The sequence below is a fragment of the Scyliorhinus canicula genome, chromosome 7 (genome assembly GCF_902713615.1).
Source record: "Scyliorhinus canicula chromosome 7, sScyCan1.1, whole genome shotgun sequence".
Taxonomy (NCBI): Eukaryota; Metazoa; Chordata; class Chondrichthyes; order Carcharhiniformes; family Scyliorhinidae; genus Scyliorhinus; species Scyliorhinus canicula.
In genome coordinates, this window is record NC_052152.1 from 96,116,564 (window position 1) to 96,138,954 (window position 22,391).

Sequence of the window (22,391 nt, forward strand, 5' to 3'; positions counted from 1 at the left end):
GGTGATCAAAAGCAATCCCTGTGACAGATGCAGACTGAATTACTTACCTTCAGAAAAATCTTGAATTTGCTTCTAAATGTGCTTCTCTGCAATAGATGAGGAACTTTATTAAAACTTACTTCAAGATTTCTGGGCAAAAGGTTAAAAAGCATTTTTCCAAATTTCAGTTTCTATTTGTAATCTTTCCCCAGTCACCTGCTCAGCAGCTTTTAGTTTTGTAATGGTTTACCAGATTCACGGTGGGGTAAATAACAGGTGCCAGCCCACATTCGGGTTTGATAACCCCACTTTATCTAGGTTTGGCTGTCAGGGTGCATATATTTGCAGAGATTACAGTCATCTCAAGGGAAAAGATCAGCACAGCTATGCCACTTATTAAATTGGCATAATCACCCTAACTATCAAATGCATTTACTCCAGAAGGCAAGAAAGCTTCTACGTAAATCATTACAATCAGCTGGAGTATAACACTGAGTTGGATTTTATATTCTCCATCAGCGGATTAAAGGTAGAGGGACTTGGAAAACCCAACGTTTGTCCTGCAGCTGCCTTGTTCTTGACCTGTCTCAAATTTTATGGGGCAGGGTGGAGGCAGTGGGTGGCCTATTGAGGCCCTTAAGCAGCCAACGTCCTGTCCCTGCTGCTATTTCGCCAGCTGCAGAGGGAGGCACACACTATGTGGGAAAACCGGCAGCTTTAGCTGCATGGCTGGTGTTGGGAAAGAAGGAGGTGCCACCTTTGCAAGTCCCCTGTGCCCATCAAAGGCACACCACCAAAGATCATCCCCCCTCGTTTACACTCCTCCGCAGGTCTCTCCAACCCCTTTATCACAGCCTGACAGTCTGGCCCCAGCAATACCCTTGATTTACCTTAAGACAGGTCTCCCCCCCTGGTCAAGACTGACTGTAGTCCCTCTCACCTTGCACTATTGGGACCACAGAGCTGCCAGCCATCCGACTGGCCGGCAGCTCTCCAAGGCAGGAATTCCTTCCGAGATAGTGGCGGAAGCCTTACCCAAAGGTAATTAATACCGCTGATGGACAGCCATCACCATACTGGGCAGGCTCAGAATCATGGTGTCCCATAAAATCTAGCCCTCTAAAATGTTAAAGTGTACACAATTGCACAGCCAATACCACTCGAATGCAAGAGGCCATATTTAGGGTGCAATGTGATTGTACACTTCTAGGCCCTCAATCCTTCAAAACAGCTTGAGTTAATTGGAGCTGTAACCCAAGTGAGCTTCAGAACAGGAGGCCAAACCTAACCTTTCTGCTTCCCTTCGAGCCTGCTGCTTGCTTGGTTCACATGTTGGGAACAGCGGCTTGGGTTTGTTGTGACAAGCATGCAACCGTTATGCCCTGTTTTAGTTCAGTTTCTGTTCCTTTCAGTCACACACAATGAAGTTTGAAAGACATCTGTACAACCCCAACCTATGTAGTGACATGTTTCAAAGTTTGTTGCTATTGTCTCCCTGGTAACTGGCGAAGGAAAGAGGCAAACACACATTTTTGAATAGATACAGAACGTGTGATGGATTTGACAGTCTGTTATTTTTTTGAATGAGGTTGTCAGTTATATATTTATGATAAGTCTTGGCGCCTGGTTAACAGTGTAAGAGCAGAGCAAATTCCCTGGAAGAGGTCTAAGTTAAACAAGTTGGAATCTTATCAGAAGATTTAGGTGGTTGCCATAGCTTTAAAGAAGTCAAGGGACAAGGAGGTAGTGCACGTGAAAATTGTTTATAGATGAAAGGTTTGGCATATGGATAATAATAATTATTATAATATAATAATCGTTTATTGTCACAAGTAGGTTTCAATGAAGTTACTGTGAAAAGCCCCTAGTCGCCACATTCCGGCGCTTGTTCGGGGAGGCTGATACGGAAATTGAACATGTGCTGCTGGCCTTGTTGTGCATTACAAGCCAGCTGTTTAGCCCACTGTGCTAAACCAGCCTCATTTTCACAAATCCTGAAAAAGAAAGGGTCAGAGTAGGAAAATGGTCAGCGTCCCTTCATTTCAACACAATGACGGTGCAAATAAGATTTGGATCGAGCGAGAAACTAAGATGTTCAAAAGAAAACGGTGCACTTACCAATGGAAAAGACGATTGCTAAAAGTATAATGAGACCAAAATTGGTGTGATCACTTAAGTGGAAAGAAATTAACATGCGTGGAAAATGAAAGACTTCTGGAATCCAGACTGACAATAAATTGAATCTACTGCATCTCTGCCCAGTGACAGCAAGTTAAAAACAAATCCAGATGTTGGGATGTATAAAAGGTCAATATTGAGTTGAAAGAGTGGGGAAATCCTACTAGTTTGGAATAATTGGTACAACTGGGCTCAGAATACTCACTGGCCTTGAAAAAGGACATTTCAGCTATTAAAAGAGAAAAGAGAGACACGAGAATAATTGAACCGATAAAGGGGTCAGATCATTCGGAGCAATTATATAAATTAGACATGTTCTCACTGGAAAGGAGGTCAAAGGTGATATTACAGTTTTTAGGATACCAGTGAGATTGCGTAATGTAAACCATGACAAGTTAGTCTATCCAGAACAGTGGAACGAGAAGATATATGACCTGTATCGAAGGGTCAGGGAAATTAATTGTCTTTATTCTTTATGCTAGCCCTGTTGTTTAAGTTCCTCTTTAAGTACTGTGATTTAATTAGGACTCTTCCTGACAGCAGCTAGGTGCTAAGAGCTAAATTGGCAGTTACAAGAGGAGCATTTGATGAACTGCAAAACACCCCTTTGGCCAAACACGTACTATTTTTCCAAAGCAGCCTCTGAAAAGTTCCATGTGTCTTTGTAATCGTAAAAGCACCAAGTCCACTTCTTTTGGGAGGGATACATTTCCATACAATAAAGAGTTTTTAAATACGCATCAAAGAACAGTCAGAACAAAGTAAGAATTAGACCTGATACAGGACTGTCACTTAAAAGTTCATCTTACTGTATAATCTTGAGAGTAACTGAGCCTATTGTTACAGGAGAATACCAGCTATTGGTAGCTGCTAAACATATGTGACATATGTATTTCAATAAATCTCTACTTCCATTATATTCATGAGTGGCATGGTGGCACAGTGGTTAGCACTGCTGGCTCGCAGCGCCAGTGGCCCAGGGTCACTTTCGGTCTTGGGTGACTGTGTGGAGTTTGTACATTCTCCCCGTGTCTGCGTGGGTTTCTGCCGAGTGCTCCGGTTTCCCTCTCCATAGTCCAAAGATGTGCCGGTTTGGTGGATTGGTTATGTTAAATTGCCCCTTAGTGTTTAAAGGTTAGATGGGGTTACGGGGATTGGCTGTGATCCTAGGTAGGGTGCTCTTTCGGAGGGTCGGTATAGACACGATGGGCCGAATGGCCTCTTTCTGCACGGTAGTGATTCTATTATGTAAGAACAAAGGTAAGAATGTGTTGACAGATTTTCAGCACTCTTTTGATATTATAAAATGAAATGAGAAAATATTGACTATTTGAGCAGGCAATGTAAAAAATAATTACCACAATGTTTAACCTAGTCAAGAGGGAAAACAGCATTATCAGTATTAAATAAATTCAACGCCTGGCTGAAAGTACAGCTTGGTGTAATCCATATAAGTACCTTTGTGTGAATGGCTTTGACCTGCTGGCACGGACTTTCACAGATGTATTTTTCCATAGTTAGTCAAACTTTTTGGTTTACTATTCAATTGATGTCTGGCGTCATCGACTAACTTGCAATCAGTATATATTTTTAGCGTACTTAGACCTACAATTTCAAAATACTTAACTGTGAGGCGTATGAATCACTTGAACACAATAAGTGCAATGAATCATAAAGACTAAAGCAATCTGCAATTTAACAAGCAACAGGCGTGTTAGCACATTTACCTCTGAACTTTCCTGACTCCAATTTAAACATAATACAGCGAAGGAAGACTTCCTTCTACTGCTAATTACTGCTGTGCATTACGAAACTTCCTCGAACTATTGTGACAAATTCTGCTCAAAAAGTTCTACACACGGGTTTGGGTTAATGTTCTGTTAACCTGTATCTGTATTAATCCTAACAATGTTATCTGGTAAGTTTGGTACTTCAAACATGCTTAAATCAACAGTATTTCTGACCTTCATTTTTAGAAAAGATTCGGTGAGATAGTACTATTGACCATCTATTGGTAGTTTGGCCACAGCAAGGATTGTGTAGATTTGAGAAATAAATCTTGTGGAAAAAATTTTGTAATACAGTTTTAATCTCTTCAAGCACAAGTCCTGTGGGTTCTCCATTGCTACACTGCACATTTTCTCCTTACCATTTTAAACTCTTCAAGCACATGTCCTGTGGATTCTCCATTGCTACACTGCACATTTTCTCCTTACCTCGGGGAATATCAGTGGATGAACCTGAAGACTGTCATATATTATCACTTTGATATTGATTCAAAGCAGTTTTGGGCGATCATAACATAAAAGTTGATGTAAAGCTGAGAATCCGGATAGTGGTTACTGAATGGGGCGCAACAAGAATCATGCAACCATCTTGGATTCTGCTTCAAGTTCATAATGGGCACTCTGCTGGAGCACAAAGCCACTCTTTGAAAGTGTCCAGATTCGGCACTATTCTTCCAGGCACTTAATAAACTACTCTGGATTATTTGTAGAGTTATGAGATAATGACAACACAACAAAACCCAGAACATTAAAAAATAGCAGTGTGCACTTCCCCAAAGCATACATGCACACCATTCCTTTGTTGCTGAATTTAGTCATAGAATTCAGGTCTGTTTACTGTACAGGTACAACCTAACCTCGGTATCTGTAGTAGAAGAGCAGCATTTAGAATACAACTGTTCCAGTGTCGGCACCGTAATTTGGAGCCTGCCCTGCATTAATATCAGGTGAGGAGGATTCAGATGGTTCTCTCTTTTATCCCCACCCTTCGTTTGACTGTAACAGACGGCAGGATTCTCCATCCGTCTAGACCCATTTTCTGTCACGGCGTGCCCCCACCAGCAACGGGATCCTCCATCCTGGCAGCCAGCCAATGGGGTTTCCCATTGTGGACACCTCCACACCATTGGGAAATCCGTGAGCCTGAGTGTGTTGCTGGAGAAGTGGAGGATCCCACCGACGGAGAATCCCACCCAAGGGTTTTTGTGAAAAGAATATTCTTGTCAATTCAGTAGTTGTTTAAATGGTTACGGGACTGTGATCATAAAAGAACCTATCACATAGACATACCTTCTTGATGTTCACATGCACACACATACGTGTGTTCACATTTATATATATATATATTACAGTGCAAAACGATAGATTAATTGAATTCAATTCCAGAGAAATTAATGGGATAAAAAGTATTCACTAAAAGATTAAAGCTACGTGGTTCATAGTGTTGGGAAATAGAGACAGTTTAACATAATTTATATGTGTTTTTGTGGGCAGTAGAAATAAGATATGGCTTTAAGTAAGGTTAATTTGTGTGCCTGTATTTGTGTGTTAAGGAAATGTTAAGGGTCGGGATTCTCCGAGCCCGCGCTGGGTCGGAGAATCGGTGGGGGGGGCGCGAGAATTCCGCCACCCCGCTCCAACACTGGGCCGCCGATTCTCCGGCGACCGGAGAATCAACGGCAATCGCGCCCGTGCGGTCGCCGCGGCGCCAGTCGGGGGTCATTGAAAGCAGTCCCCGCGGCGATTCTCCACACTCGACGGGTCGACTGCCTGCGAGTTCCGCTGGCATGCGGCGGGACCTCGGTGTTCTGGCTGCGGGGGCCGTCCTGGTTGGGGGTGGGGGGATCCGACTCCGGGAGGGGCCTCCACGGTGGCCAGGCCTGCAATCGGGGGCTACCGATTGGTGGGCTCACTGATTCCGGGGGGGTGCTATGTTCCTCCGCGCCGGGCCCATGTAGGGTTCCGCCACGTTGTGTGGGGACCGGCGCAGAGACAGCCGGCGTGCGCATGTACGGATCCGTGCCAGCCGTGTAGGGGTGACTTTCGGTGCCAGAGCAGCGCACAGCACTCCAGGGCCGTTCTAGCCCCCCGAAGAGCAGGAGAATTATTGGGCCTGGAAGCCCGTTGACCCCGGGGTCGCTTGCGCTGGTTTTGACGCCGGCGTCAACACTTGGCCGCGATATCGGAGAATCCCAGCCAAGAACTTGGGTTTTGGTTTCATTTTTAAAAGTAGCCTGAACGTCTGTGGGTCTATCCAGATGCCGGCATTGTAATGAGGCTTTACAATTTTAAAGCAAATACAGGTTTTAATAAAAAACTAAATTGTTGCTCAGCAACCAGAGGCCCACAATGATACAGCAAGAACACTTTGAGTTCAGTTTAGCACCAGGTAACTCAAGAGTAAGGAACATTCCACAGGCTCTGCCAGTACACCCAGGACAATACAGAGGGACAGAAAGTAAGTCCCAGTAACCAGGGAATGAGACAGGAAAGAGTTCCAGGAATTTGTTGAAGTCAAAGGAACAAAGAACTTTAATGCGAGCAAGATCCTGTTCAGTGAAGTTAAATGAAGGTGCAGAGAAATGGCTCTCAAAATAGAGGCAATTGCAGGAAGCAGTTTTAAAATTAGCTTGCGAGAAGGCAGTAATTGGGGTAATCAAAAGGTTGCAAGAGAAGTTGGAGGGAAAGGGAGGATGGTGGGATCTCACTCAAGTTTTCTCCCATCTGTATCTCAGCTGCTTGTCCAGAAAAAGCAGATTAAACATACAATGGATGGGCCTGTCACATTAGCATCACCCAGTGATTCAAACATGGTCATTACTAATGTATTTTCCTCGTCACTTAATCAGCTCAGAGTGATTAGGTTTAATATTTCATATTTACCAGTTGAATAATTCAGTTGATTGGCTAATTGTGGTTTACCAATATTCTACTGGTCATTGTCCTTGATCTCCGGCCTCCCAGCTGAGTGTTTCTCTGTGATGGGAGGTGGTGCACGGTTTGGCGGTGGTGGGATTCTCTCGTCCATCCGTTGTCAATAGGAATTCCCATTTTAGCCACCCCAAGCCACTGCGAAACCTGCAGGCGGGAAGCACTGCCGGCAGGACCAGAGAATCTCACTGCCAGCAAACGGCTGGAGAATTCAGCCCTTGGTGTCTCTACCTCAGTGGATTGCAATATGGAAGGAGCAGTGATGCAAAATTGGTCACCATCTTTGACTGCAAGCTGAAGTCACCTTTTGTCTCTTCGTTCAATTTGTGTTTCCAGATGTTGGATTAAAAATAATTATTTGACACAAAGCATGTTTTTGTGATGCTGCTAGATCAGACGTTGCTGTACAGGAATGGAAATCTGTTATTACTGTTCACTATGGCCAGCAGATGTCCAGTTTATTTTTTGCATTAAATGAGAAAAGGTTGGGAAATAAATATAAGATGATGTATGATCCTGAGACTAGTAATTTATTTTTGGAATCCAGAAAAGCTAGGTATTTACCTAAAGTCACAAGTTCATTGAATGAATAAAAATAATTTTACTGCAAAAAAAGTCAAAGAACTGTTAGGATCTAGGAGGGGAATCCAATTATTTGAAATTTGTAAAACTGTGAGGAAAGGTGACTGCATCAAAGGAATGATAACACTGACCAATAGGTATCTTTTATTTTAAAACAAACTTTAATTGTGATGCGACCATCAATTCATTCAGAGACACGAGTTGTAGTAAACTGTGGCTTTAAATCGGCTTACAACTGAGCCTGCCTGCCACTGTACTGAACTGAGGGCGGACTCGTAGGACCGCAGCACTTATACTTCCTGCTGGGGGCGGAGCCAAGGGCGGAGCCCTGTACAAGCTCCTAATCTCCCCCTGTGGGCAGAGCTGCGCAACGACTCACAGATGGAGCCCACAGGGACACAGTAATGTACAGTGTGAATTTATAGTGGTTACACATTCACCACATTCACCCCCTGTTAAAACATCAAGTCCGGCGGGGGTGACGGGTCTATAAGTTCAGTCGGTCCGGTGCCCGAATCGTGCATTGAGACCGATAGAGCACTGGTGCTGCAGCCGCTTCGGATGCTGTGGACAGATGTTCGGTGCGAATCCGAGAGTGGACTCCGGGGGTGGTTCTTCCAGAGCTTCGTTCCTGCGGACCGGTGTGACAGGTGGAAGGGGGTGCAGGAAGCAAGTAGGTGCAGGGACGCAGGGCGTGGGAGGTCGGGTGGGGTGTAGTGTGGGGGGTACCTTGGCGGTAGTGGTAGTGGTAGTAGATCCTGCAGGTGCCAGGTCCCGGAGGGAAACGGTGTCCTGTCGGCCATCGGGGTGTTCGACAAACGCGTAGTGGGGGTTTGAGTGCAGGAGCAGGACCCTCTCTACCGGGGTCTGTTTTATGTGTCCGGACGTGCTTCCGAAGGAGGACAGGGCCCGGTATCCTCAACCAGGATGGAAGTGAGGCCCCCGTGGTAGCCCTCCTAGGGAAAACAAATAATCGATCATGAGGAGTCTGGTTTGTGGCCGTACAAAGGAGGGACCTAATTGTATGGAGCGTGTCGGGGAGGACCTCCTGCCAGTGGGAGGTCAGGAGATTCCTGGACCGTAGGGTCAGTAGGACAGTCTTCCAGACCGTCGTGTTCTCCCTCTCCACCTGCCCATTCCCCCTGCGGTTATAGCTGGTAGTCCTGCTCGAGGCGATGCCCTTGCCGAGCAGGTACTGACGCAGTTTGTCGCTCATGAAGGACGAACGCCTGTCACTGTGGATGTAGCTGGGGAAACCAAACAGGGTGAAGACACTGCGCAGGGCTCTGATGACTGTATGGGATGTCATATTGGGGCATGGGATGGCAAACGGGAAACGGGAGAATTCATCTATAATATTGAGAAAGTAGATGTTATGGTTGGTCCAGGGGAGGGGCCCTTTGAAATCAATACTCAGTCATTCAAAGGACCGGGATGCCTTTACCAGGTGGGCCTTGTCTGGTCTATATAAGTGCAGTTTACACTCCGCGCAGATCGGGCAATTCCTGGTGACAGCTTTAACCTCTTCGGTGGAGAAAGGCAGATTGCGGGCCTTGATGTAGTGGGTGAGCCAGGTGACCCCCGGATGGCAGAGGTCATTGTGGATAGCCTGTAGTCGGTCCTCTTGCCCGCTGCGAGTTATCGAACATAAAGGCAACCAATATCTGGTCGGTGATGAGGGTAAACCTCCTACCATAGAGGTAGTGCCTCCAGTGCCGTACGGCTTCCGCAATGGCTTGGGCTTCCTTTTCGACTGAAGAGTGTCGAAGTTCCGAAGCAGAAAGGGTTCTGGAAAAGAACGCTACCGGCCTGCCTGCTTGGTTAAGAGTGGCAGCGAGAGCAACCTCTGAGGCGTCGCTCTCCACCTGGAATGGGACGGATTCATCTACCGCCCGCATGGCGGCTTTGGCGATGTCCGCCTTGATGCAGTTGAAGGCCTGGCGAGCCTCGGCTGACAGTGGGAACAGTATAGCCTTAAATAGTGGGCGGGCTTGTCCGCATACTGGGGGACCCACTGGGCGTAGTATGAGGAAAATCCGAGGCACCTCTTGAGGGCCCTGGAACAGTGAGGGAGAGGCAGTTGTAAGAGGGGGCACATACGATCAGGGTCGGGCCCTAGGACCCCGTTCTCCGCAATGTGGCCAAGGATGGCTAGCCTGGTTGTGCGGAAAACGCATTTCTCCTTGTTGTAGGTGAGATTGAGGGTTTGAGCGGTTTGGAGAAATCGGTGGAGGTTGGCATCGTAGTCCTGCTGATCATGGCCGCAGATAGTGACATTGTCCAAGTACGGAAATGTGGCCCGCAGTCTGTACTGGTCCACCATTCGGTCCATTGTTCTTTGGAACACCAAAACCCTATTTGTGATGCCAAAGGGGACCCGGAGGAAATGGAAAAGGCGGCCGTCTGCCTCAAAAGCCGTGCAGTGGTGGTCCTCCGGGCAGATTGGGAGCTGGTGGTATGCAGACTTCAGATCGACCTTGGAGAACACCTGGTACTGTGCGATCTGGTTTACCATGTCTGCAATCCGGGGGAGGGGGTACGCATCGAGTTGCGTATACCGGTTAATGGTCTGGCTGTAATCAACCACCATCCGGAACTTTTCCCCGGTCTTGACGACCACCACCTGAGCTCTCCAGGGGCTATTACTGGCCTCTATGACTCCTTCACGTAAGAGACACCGGACTTCAGATCTGATGAACACCCTGTCCTGCAGGCTATACCTCCTGCTGCGAGTAGCCACTGGTTTGCAGTTGGCGGTGAGATTAGCGAAGAGTGGAGGGGGGTTGATTTTCAGAGTTGTGAGACTGCATATAGTGAGTGGGGAAAGGGGTCTGCCGAAGCTGAGTGTTAGACTCCTGAGGTTGCACTGGAAATCCAGTCGTAGGAGGAGGGGGGCGCAGAGGTCTGGGAGTACATACAGCTGGAAGTTCGTGTAGTTGGCGCCCTGTATTGTTAACGTCGCAATAGTGCGCCCTTGTAGCTAAACGGAGTGCGACCCCAAGGCGAGGGAGATTGTTTGCTGTGTCGGAAATATCGGGAGCGAGCAGCGCCTTACCAGAGCTGGGTGAATGAAGCTCTCGGTGCTCCCGGAGTCGGAGTCTCGTATCCGTTGATCTGGACGGACATCATGGATCTTTTGAGGGGCTTTGGCCGTGACTGGTCCAAAGTGACTGCACTGAGCTGCGGGTAGTCGGTGGCATGGTCGGCGGTGCTGGAGCGGCCCCGTGATGACTGTCCGCGGAGGTCGTAGTTGTCGAGTGGCATATCGGATGATAGCCAAGATGGCAGCCCCCGTTGATCGCACGTGGCGGGCGGCGAGGAATATGGCGTCCAAGATGGCCACCCCGTGGATCGCACATGGCCAGCCGCGTGGGGGAGGATTGCCAAGATGGCGGCCCCCATGAGTCGCACATGCTGTGCGGAGGCGGAGTCGGCAGACACGCTGCCACATTGCTGGGTCTGCAGGCCTGTGAGTTGGAAGGGCGAGTGTTCGGGTTTCGGTTCGAGTTAGAGTTTTTAGCTTTGGCCAGGCAGACCTTAGCAAAGTGCCCTTTCCACCCGCAGCTGCTGCAGGTCGCATTGCGGGCCGGGCAGTGCTGCTGGGAATGTTGGGGCTGGCCACAAAAGTGGCACGATAGCCCTCCGTGGTGGGCGAGTGGCCGCGCGGCACACGCCTGGGACAGTCTCTGGTCAGGGGTCCACGATGGGGTCGCGTGATCGGCCGGGAACGCATTTAAACTTTGGAAAGCGACCTCTAATGAGGTCGCTAGTTTTACCGTGTACTCCAAGTCCTGGGCCCCTTTCTTGAGAAGACGCTGCCGCACATAATTTGATCGGACCCCTGCAACATACATGTCTCGGACGGCGAGTTCCATGTGCTGGGAGGCTGTCACGGCCTGGAAGTTACATTCTCGTGCTTGAGCTTTAAGGTCGCGCAGAAAGTCTTCTAACGACTCTGCAGGGCGCTGGCGGCGAGTTGTAAATATGTGCCGCGCGTGGACTTCATTCACGGGCCGCACGTACAGGCGGTCGAGTATCGCGAGGGCCTCAGTATAAGAGTCAATTTCATCAAGTTGAGTAGAAATACGATGGCTCACCTCTGCGTGGAGAAGACTGTGTTTCTGTCCTTCTGTAACAGAGGAGGTAGTCGATGCAGCCAGGTAGGCCTTGAAGCATCGAAGCCAATGCAAAAAAATGTATTTTGCTTCTGCGGCCTGTGGATCGAGTTCCAGTCGGTCAGGCTTGAGGGCTGATTCCATAGTAGTTTTTAAGTCGATTAAATTGATGCGACCATCAATTCATTCAGAGACACGAATTGAAGTAAACTGTGGCTTTAATCGGCTTACAACTGAGCCTGCCTGCCACTATGCTGAACTGAGGGTGGACTCGTAGGACCGCAGCACTTATACTTCCTGCTGGGGGTGGAGCCAAGGGTGGAGCCCTGTACATGCTCCTCATCTCCCCTATGGGCAGAGCCGCACAACGGCTCACAGATGGAGCCCACAGGGACACAGTAATGTACAGTGTGAATTTATAGTGGTTACACATTCACCACAAATTGAAACACAGAATTAACCACATTAGTGACAAAGAAATAACTTTACAGTTAACCATTCTTAAATCAAAGAAGGAACTCCAACTTATTTCCTAAATATTCCACTAAATATTCGAATTAAGCAAACCAATATTGTTCAGATACCACTCATAAATAAAGTTAACAATCAGGTTTACTTGCTTTTCTCTCTGCAGATTCCTGGGAGAGAACCTTTCAGGAGCAAACTAAAAGACACTTCTTATCAGACTAAAATCCTATGCCAAATGGAAACTAGCAGACAGACCTAGTTCCTCCTATTAGTTACATCATCTTTACCCACAACATAGGCATTCTTCCATCTACTCCCACTAGGTGTTCCATGACCTGTTTCGGCAGGAGCAAACACAAACCCTCATAAATTATCTATACCCCAGAGACCACCAAACAAAAATAACATTCCATTAGCCAGTATCTTCTCAAATCCATCAGCAGAGCACTCCCCCTGAAAAATCACCTCACTATTACGACACCTTAATCACAGCTTTAGCAGATATACTGGCTGGAATTCTCTGAACATTCGGATAATTTTTACAGTTGGCAGTGCACCCTTGACAGCGGGTTTCCCAGTGGCATGCAATGGTTTTAATGGGAAATCAAATTGACAAGTGCCAGCGAATGGTGCACAGCGAGAAACACGCAATGGTGGGTGTGGTAATCCACGGGAGGCAGGAGTTCCGTCACCACACCAATATTTATGTACAATAACGATATTATTGTAGCCTTTCCGGCTACAGAAAAGAAAGGAAACAGCAACAGCTGCCTCCAGGCATTTTCAACCACCAGTAGGAGCAAGCAACAAATCCAACCTGCAGCTGTGAAGTGTTGTCCAACTAACAAGGCCAATTACTCATATTAAATAGCTTTCAGCTGTGAAGCTTGAGGCTGCTCACAGTTAAAGAGGAAGACATTTACTTTCATGAGATATGCTGTCGCATGGCACTGGCCTCGGAGAGTTTAGTCGGATAGACAGGCTGCAGCTGCATTTGCTCCTGTTATGGGTCTGCATAATATTTAAAGATGGCTTGAAGGCCTTGCAGACGCAAAGCCCATCAACCACCCCACCCCTGGAGCCCAGGAGCAAACGTCGACCAGCTCCCCTCCAGCCCCCTAACAACTCCAACCGCCCTGAGGGGCAACCCCTCCCCATCCCCACACAGGCACTGGGGCATCAGTTCTGGTGCCCTTGAGCTGAATATTGGTAAATGCAAAGGGCTACTCACCTCCTCACTTCCCCTCGGTAGCCGTTGCACCAGCTTCCAATTTTTGACGAGGAATGCTAAATGACGCCTGCGTGGCTTCTCACTGCGTTGCCGGGTGACTCCCCGAGTGGCCACTGCAATTGACTTCAATCTTGCTATTGAGGTTGAAGTGAATGCAAATTAGGCTTAATGAATTCTCACCATTTTTGGGCAAGGTCCGAATCGCCATCGGGAACAGATGTATCTCAAAAGTGTTCACACCTGGCTCAAATCTTGATTTCAGCCTTTCCTGCGATTCACACAGAGTGCATGGATCCACACTGGGCACAATGCGTGGCTGGATCATGCTCGTTGTTTCTAGAGTTTTTAGAGATGTTGCTTCTACAGTGTAAGATGGTGAGCTGAAACCAGCACAAACACTCCACTGACGTCACTACAGATCATGTGACGTTCTACCAGCAGGCAGTATTACTTGAATGCATAACACCCCTCCCCCTTCACTTCTTTAGTGTAAACAACTTTTCTTTTAAACTCTTTAGCAACAGACCCAACTAAATATTAATTACATTACATTACATAGACAATCTCTTTGGAAGATGCCTATCTCTTCTGGGTAATATACAATGTTCTGGAATCTGGTTCCTCAAGACATCGGAAGTGCCTCCCTGTTCACTTGTTGGTGGTAATGTTCATAGAATCCATAAAATCCCTACAGTGAAGGAGGCCATTCGCCCCATTGACCCTTTGAAAGAGCACTCTACCGAGGAAAGACTATGGGAAGAAACCACAGCATCTGGAGAAAACCCACACAGACACGGGCTGAAGATGCAAACTTCACACTGACAGCATTCCTGTCGTGTGAGGAAGCATTGCTAACCACTGTGCTACCGCCTTCTTGAGAAACTAATTTGGTATCTGTCTCAGTTGGTGCTGATGATTCTGCAAGGACAGATTCTGTAATGACTTCTGTAGTGGATCTCAGTTCTGACATATCTGTCCATATATTACGGTGTGAATACTTCTGATGAAGACTCAGTGAATTCACTTCATGAAGGTAGTAATTGGATAGCATGACATCAGCAAAATCTCTCATCATCCATTTGTAAGTGTAAGATATCACAGGGGTGGGATTCTCCAGTCTCTGACACCGAAATTGCGTTTGGCGATCGGCCAGAGAATCCACGCTGGCGCCGAAATCGGGTGGCATCGCTTTTGCGATGCTCCGACCCCTCCAAAACAGCGTACTCAATGAGTACACCGCACGCCATATGGGCAGCCGCAGGACGGTACCTGAGGCCCTCTCCCCTGATGCTCTGCTTCTGACTGGCCGAATTCCCACTGGCGTGGGTCTCTCATGCTATTTTTTTGTCGGGATTTCGGCGTGGTGGCTGCGGACTGAGTCGAGCACCGCCACAGTCGGGGGAGAGCTGATCCGCGGGCAGGGGGAGGCTTTGGCAGGGACTGGGGGCACTGGTGGGGGGTGGCCCGGGGTGGAGAGCCTGGCCAAAGGGGGGCACTATTTGGCAGGCCGGGTCCGTGGGTGGCCGGCGCATGTTGCATGGCGCGGCCGCTGCAGGCCATCACCGTGCGCAATTCTCCGGCCGTATCGGCAGCCAGAGCCGGGCGCTCTACGCTGCATGCCTGCCAGCCCCCTACCAGATGGGGGATCGATTTGTGCCATTTTTGCAGTCATAACATGCAACTAGTCCCATGCCGGAGTCAGCACTTCGTCTCAGAATCAGAGAATCCATCCCTGGACTTGTCTTTGTTGGGATGCTGGCTGGTGCCTATTTTTCACTCATTTCACTCATTGTATAGCTCCTGGCTAATACTCATTCTCTTCAGTTGAAGACTCTACTCTTTGAGTTTTTCTCTCTCCTCTCAATTCGTGCTTCTGTTGTCATTTGTATCAAGTGGTATTAAGAGGTCGTAGTCCACCCTCAATTTCCTCTTTAAGGGTAGCAACACTGGTGTTGCATGTGCGGCATTCCTATATGGAGTTAGAAAGTTTTTAACATTTCTTGATAAGGCGCCTTGATTTCTCGATGCCTTAACTACATACTTAAGTGATTGAACAAGTCGTTTGGCCAACCCGTTGGTTGCAGGGTGGTATGGAGTTGATTTGATATGTTGTATATCAATCCCCTTTAAGTAATATTCAAACCCTTTTGATTTAGAATGAATTCTGTTATCTCTTACAATTTGTTCTGGCCTATCAAACCTTACGAATACCTCATCTAGTCTCAATGGTTTGTTCGGTTGACGCGATTTCATGATTGTGAGTTCTGCCCATTTTCAGTGTGCATCGACCATCACTAGGAACATGTGACCCTCAATTGTACCACCATAGTCTACATGTATACTCTGCCATGGCTATGTTGGCCATTCCCACAGTGTAAGTGCTGCAGAGGTAGAGTATTCCTTAGTGTTGCATAGGACTCGCATTTCCTCACCTTTTTCTCAAGTTGGGCATCAAATCCTGGTCAGCAAAAATAACTTTGTGCCAAATCCTTCATCTTCACCACACCAGGATGTCTTTCACGTAGTTGATCAAGGATTCTGTTACACAAGCATGGAGGAATAATCACTCCAATTCTTCATTACAGAGTGTTAACTCAAGTCTTCTCGTGATTTAGGGCTTGAGGTCTGGATTATTTCAATATACATCTGTTAATGTCATTTTTAAGACCCGATCCAGAGCCTTGCCCATCACTAGATCCGTTCTTGTATACCTCTGTATTTGAGATAAAGTCACAGGTATATTATCCACATGAGGGAGATATAAGATCATAGAATGATAGTTTCCTCTCACAGTCCAAAGATGTGCAGGTTAGGTGGATTGGCCATGCTAATTTGTCCCTTAGTGTCCAAACCAAAATGTTTGGTGGGGTTACAAGGATAGAATGGGGGAGTGGGCCTAGGTAGGATGTTTGGGCGACACATTGGCACAATGGTTAGCACTGTTGCCTCACCGCTCCAGGATCCCAGGATGATTCCCGCCTTGGGTGACTATCTGTGCGGAATTTGTACTTTCTCCCCATGTCTGTTAGGGTTTCCTCCAGGTGCTCCGATTTCGTCCCACAGTCTAACGATGTGCAGGTAAGTGGATTGACCATGCTAAATTTCTCCTTAGTGTCCAAAAGGTTAGGTGGGGTTATTACGTTATGGGGATAGAGTGAAGACGTTGGATTAAGTAGGTGCCCTTTCCATGGTCCGGTGTTGACTCAAGGGGCCAAATAGCCTCCTTCTGCACTGTAAATCCTATGAATTTATGATCATGTCTGAGACAATTGCACCAATACTATAGAGTGTTGTGTCGCAAGAAAGCTGTAACCTCAGCTTGGGATTGTTGTGAACCAATAACTGAGACATCTTTGAAACTTCTTTGATGTTTTGGTAAGCATTTTCACATTTTTCAGTCCAGTGCCATGTCTTGTTTGACACAAAACAAAGTGTATAATGACTTCAGCCTCTTGTGAAGTTAGGAATGAATTTTCCATAATAATTGAGCAATTCTAAAATCGACCTCAACTGCATCGCGTTTTGCAGGCGTAATGCTTCTAGGATCTCCGATATCTTCTCTGTCAATGATATGACCCAGATAGTTGATAGAAGACTTAAAAATCACACTTTCGTTTCTTGACTCTAAGGTTGTGACTTTGTGATTGTAGCGGGGGATAGCTTCAAATTCCTTACCTGCTGGTCATCATTTGAATCTTTAATGAGAGTGCCACCTAGGTAACATTATACACAAATTACCCCACTCAGAATTTGATCCATAGATATCTGAAAAACAGATGGCTAAGTTATCCCAAATGGAAGTCTCCAATAATGAAAAATAACTATATGCCATTATGGCAAGTAACAGTTGTGATCCTGCAGGCACATTTATCTGTAGATATGCCTGCAAAGATCTGTTTTTTTAATATAAATTTAGAGTACCCAATTATTTTTTTTTTTCCAATTAAGGGGCAATTTAGCTTGGCCAATCCACCTACCTGCACATCTTTGGGTTGTGTGTGTGAAACCCACGCAGACATGGGGATAATGTGCAAACTCCACACTGACAGTGACCCAGGGCCGGGATTCGAACCCAGGTTCACAGCGCCGCAGTCCCAGTGCTACCCACTGTGCCACATGCCGCCCCTAACAAAGAATTATTTACTGAATTTCTGGCCTCCCATGAGTCCAGAGAATAAACCTTCAATTAGCAGTAGAGGATAATGATCTGCACACAATATTGGGTTAATTGTAGTTGCAAAATCTCCACACATACTTACTGAACCATCATGTTTTAACACAGGAACTATTGGTGTAGCCCAATTACTGGTAGTAATGAGTTCAATGGCTCCTATCTGAACAAATCTTTCAAGTTCTTCTTCTACTTTTGGTCTCATGGTGTATAATAAAATTCTTGATTTGAAACATTTAGCTGCACTGTCTAGCTTAATCCTGAGTTTAAATTTAAGTCCTGTCACTGAGCCCACCTTTGTGTACTTGTCCAGAAGTTGTTTGAGGAAATTCTTTCAGTCAACCAGTTGGTCCACGATGGCCCAGTTCAGTTTTATCTTTCTCAAACATGCTCTAAGTAACAAGGCTGAGAAGTTTCCTTGGAATGTAGAGCGGCAACACCGCTGTTTGACTATTAACTTCCACAATTACCATAATGCATCCATTTAGTGGCACAACCTCTTCTGTGTACGTCCTTCGGATAACATTTGATGGCTGTAAAGATATATATTTTGGTTTCTGATTGCATATTGTCTCAGGTATAGTTGATACCTCAGCACCCGTATCAACTTCCATTTTGATTGTGTTACCATCAGGTTTTGGGAATACCCAGAAACATTATTGATCACCCCATATTGACAGGGCACCTAGCTTAAATTATTGAAACTGATTTGGTACATTGCCCCTAAGTAAATCTTTTGTTCCGTTGCGCAACTTGTAAACTTGACTAGTAGACTTGGCTGTATTCTTCTTCCTGCATTTCTTTTACGCTGGTGAGGTTGGCATGACCAGCATGCCTTGGCAATATGGCCCACTTTGTCACTGTTTTTCAATTTATTCTCCTTACTCCAACATTCTCTTGCTGACTGTCCTACTTGAGTACAACAATGACATGGTAGATTTTTCAGAGACTTGCTTTTACAACTTCCATATTAACAAACATCAACAAACATCTCTTGCTGCAAGTTCCATGGAAGTTGTGACTTCCACAGCAGACTTCAGGGTTAAAGCCCTTTCCGCCCGCAGTTTCCTCTGGATGGCTTTATTTCTGAGTCCACAGACCAACCTGTCCTGAAGGGTATCATTTCAGTATTTGACCAAATTCGCAGTACTTTGCTAATTTATGCAATGTTGCTATGGATTGCATACTGTTTGCTCCTTGCTCTTGACCATGGCAGTGGAAACAAAACCTTTTTGCAATCAAAAGGAAATGGGGAGAGAAATGTCCTCCTTAGATTGACGTTAACTCTTTGACAACCTATTCTCCTGGTTTGGCTGGGTGGACCGGATTTTGTAATAACATGAATATTTTTTGTTGGGCAGCACGGTGATGCAGTAGTTAGCACTGCTGCCTCACGACGCTGAGGACCGGGTTTGCTCCCAGCCCCGGATCACTGTCCGTGTAGAGTTCACACATTTTCCCCATGTCTGTGTGGGTCTCACCTCCACAACCCAAAGATGTGCATGGTAGGTGTATCTGGCCCCGGGAGGTGCCTCCACGGTGGCCTGGCCTGTGATTGGGGCCCACCGTTCCGCGGGTGGGCCTGTGCCGTGGGGGCACTCTATTCCTCTGCGTCAGCCGCTGTAACAGTCCATGATGGCCGACGCGGAGATGAACCCCCCTGCGCATGCACTGGGATGACACCAGCACACGCTGGCGCTCCCATGCATGTGCCAAATCGTGCCGGCCGGCGGAGGCCCTTCGGCGCCGGTTGGCATGGCATCAAGCCCCTTCCGTGTTGGCCGGCGTGGCGCAAACCACTCCGAGGCCAGCCTCGGGGGATTCCACACGGGATTCCACACCTTCGAGGCGGACCGATGACGGAGTTGTTCACGCCACTCCTTCACGCCGGAGTTGCCCGCCCCGCCGGTTTTCGCAGAATCCCACCCCTGGTTCTTAAAGAAACCATCACTCAAACATAATATATAGATTTTGAGTGTAAGTAATTGTTTACATATGAGGGGCGAACGAATCGCCTGGGGCCGCCGAAAATCCAGCCCCCGCCGTGGCAGAGATTCTCCGCCACACGGGAAGTGGCGGCGGCGGAATCTCGCAACTCCGATCGGCGAGGCCCCTGCGGTGATTCTCCGGCCCAGATGGGCCGAAGTCCCGCCGCTGGGAGGCCTCTCCCGCCGCCGAGGTTTGAACCACCTCTGTAACGGCGGGATCAACGGCGCGAGCGGGCCCCAGGTCCTGGGGGGGGCGGGGGGGCGATCGGACCCCGGGGGGTGCCCCCACGGTGGCCAGGCCCGCGATCGGGGCCCACCGCTCAGACTCCGGGCCAGTGCCCTGGGTGCACGATTTCTCTTCCGCGGCCACCACGGCCTCCGCCATGGCGGAAGCGGAAGAGAAACCCACATCGCGCATGCGCCAGTGGTGACGTCAGCGGCAGCTGGCCGCTGACGTCACCGCCGGCGCATGCGCCGACCGGCGAAAGCTTTTCGGCCAGCCCCGCTGCCGGGGGCGCCGGTTTTTTGCGCCAGTCTTCTGGTGCCAACCGCTCCGGCGTGGGGCTGGCCCCCAAAGGTGGGGAGAATTCCCCACCTTTGAGTAGGCCCGACCCCTGAGTGGTTGGCGCCACTCCCCTACGCCAGGACCCTCCGTCACCCGGGTAGGGGAGAATCCTGCCCATGTTTTCTTCAACAAAGAACAAAGAAAATTACAACACAGGAACAGGCCCTTCAGCCCTCCCAGCCTGCGCCGATCCAGATCCTTTATCTAAACATTATCAAATTAGACAAATTATTGGAAGAATTAACACACAAAGAGAAGAAATGGAACATTGATCTAAAATCCTTAATGTCTATATTGGGAGTTTTACAACAGTGTATAAATTTGCCATTTTCCCTTGGAGAGAGTCATAGGGCGTGATTTAACTAAATGGGAACAAAGTCCCAAAGCGAGTGCTCGCAGAGCCGAGAAACACATGGCTATAAAACACCATTCGCGTTAGATAAATGACCTCAGCTGGGAACGCACGGTCAAGGCAGCACATAGTTCCGTTTTCTACACTGAGTGTCTCGGCTCACTGGAACTCCTCAGTGTGACGGGTGATTGGGACGCCATTTAAAAATGGCATCCTGATCTCTGAAGCCCCTGACGAAACCCCCGACACCCTTAAACCCCTACACACTGTGGTTGGGCTCCTGGACCTCCATCCCCACGCCTCACACCTCCGGAACACCCGCACAGAGCCCTCATCCCGATTGCCAGCACACAACCAATACCAGCTTGACACCATGGCAGTGCCAGTCTGGCACCCTGTAGGTGCTCCTGCCAGCCGGAAGTGCCACCTGGACACCTTGGCAGTGCCAGGATGCATGGGTGGCACCAACAGTACCACCCTGCCCAAAGGGCATACACCTAAGGGCTCCCATTCCCTGGAAAACTCCAACAAGTGCCATTCTGTCTGTTACCTGCTTGTGGACAACAGTACTGAACAGCACTAGCTCGATGGCTCTGAGGTGAAGTAGATTGACCCTCGGGTAACTCAGGAATCTGCACATTAAGTGAGGCTAGCTGTCTTGGTTTAATATGCAGATTTGCCTAAAAGTGATCCAGCCCACAGTTTTATCACAACGTCTCACGAGATCGCATTAGATCTGATGAGGCGTTGTGAGCCAGGTAGTTCCCCGGAGCTGGTCTCCCAGCTTCTATCGGCCCCGCTGTGCCGTGGCGAGCTGCTTTTCAGGTGCAGTGTAACTGTTCAATCGTGCACATAGAGTTTTTACATCACAGAAAGAGGCACTTTGGCCCCGTCATTTCTATGCCAGCCATCAAGCACCTATTTACTCTGGTTCCATTTTCCAGCTCTTGGTCCATAGCCTTGTATGCTGTGGCATTTCAAGTCCTCAGTTAAATACTTCTTAAATGTTGTGAGGGTTCCTGCCTCTACCAACCTTTCAGGCAGTGAGTTCCAGATTCCCACCATCCTATGGGTGAAAACGTTTCCCCTCACACCTCCTATAAATCTCCTGCCTCAATTAAACCACACTGTTCAGGTGCCATTCTGTCACTGAATCACTCTGATTCGAACTTCTCTGCTCACACCACCTTCGCTTTCATACTATTGTCAAGTTCACAGTGATGCCTCAACTGTCCAACACCTGATGATGAGCACTTATTTATAAACAAACACGCAAAGACTTATTTTCAAACATATGTGGGCAGCATGGTGGCACAGTGGTCAGCACTGCTGCCTCACTGTTCCAGAGCCACGAGTTCGAATCCGGCCTTGGGTGACTGTGTGGTGTTTGCACTTTCTCCCCAGCCTGCATGGGCTTCCTCCTGGTGCTCCGGTTTCCTCCCATAGTCCAAAGTAGTGTAGGTTAGGTGGATTGGCCATGCTAAATTGCCCCTTAGTGTCCAAAATGTTATGGGGATAGGGTGGAGGCTTGGGCTTAAGTTGGGTGGTCTTTCAAAGGGCCATGCCAACTTGATGGCTGAATGGCCTCCTTCTGCATTGTAGAGATTCTATGATTCTATAAACTGCTGCAATGAATAAATGACCAGTGAGAGAACTCATTGCTGAAACCAGTCCCAATATCATGCCAATAGTATATGCAAGTAGGTCAATACATACTCAGTGGAACTGAATCATACAAAGCTGAATGATCTGCATTTGAAGGTTGGTCTATGCTGAATAAATTTTTATTATGCCTGATTCAATGCACCGTGATCCCTGTAGGAATGTGTGGTCACTCACAAGACCAGGGTTGACATTGATGCCACATGATGGGCAGTTGGCCAGCGGGTGCCAGGTCCCGTAGGGAAACCGTATCCTGCCGGCCGTCGGGGTACGCCATGTAGGCGTTCTGAGGGTTAGCGTAAAGGAGGTGGACCCTCTCGACCAATGGGTCCGACTTGTGTACCCGCACGTGTTTGCAGAGCAGAATGGGTCCAGGAGCTGC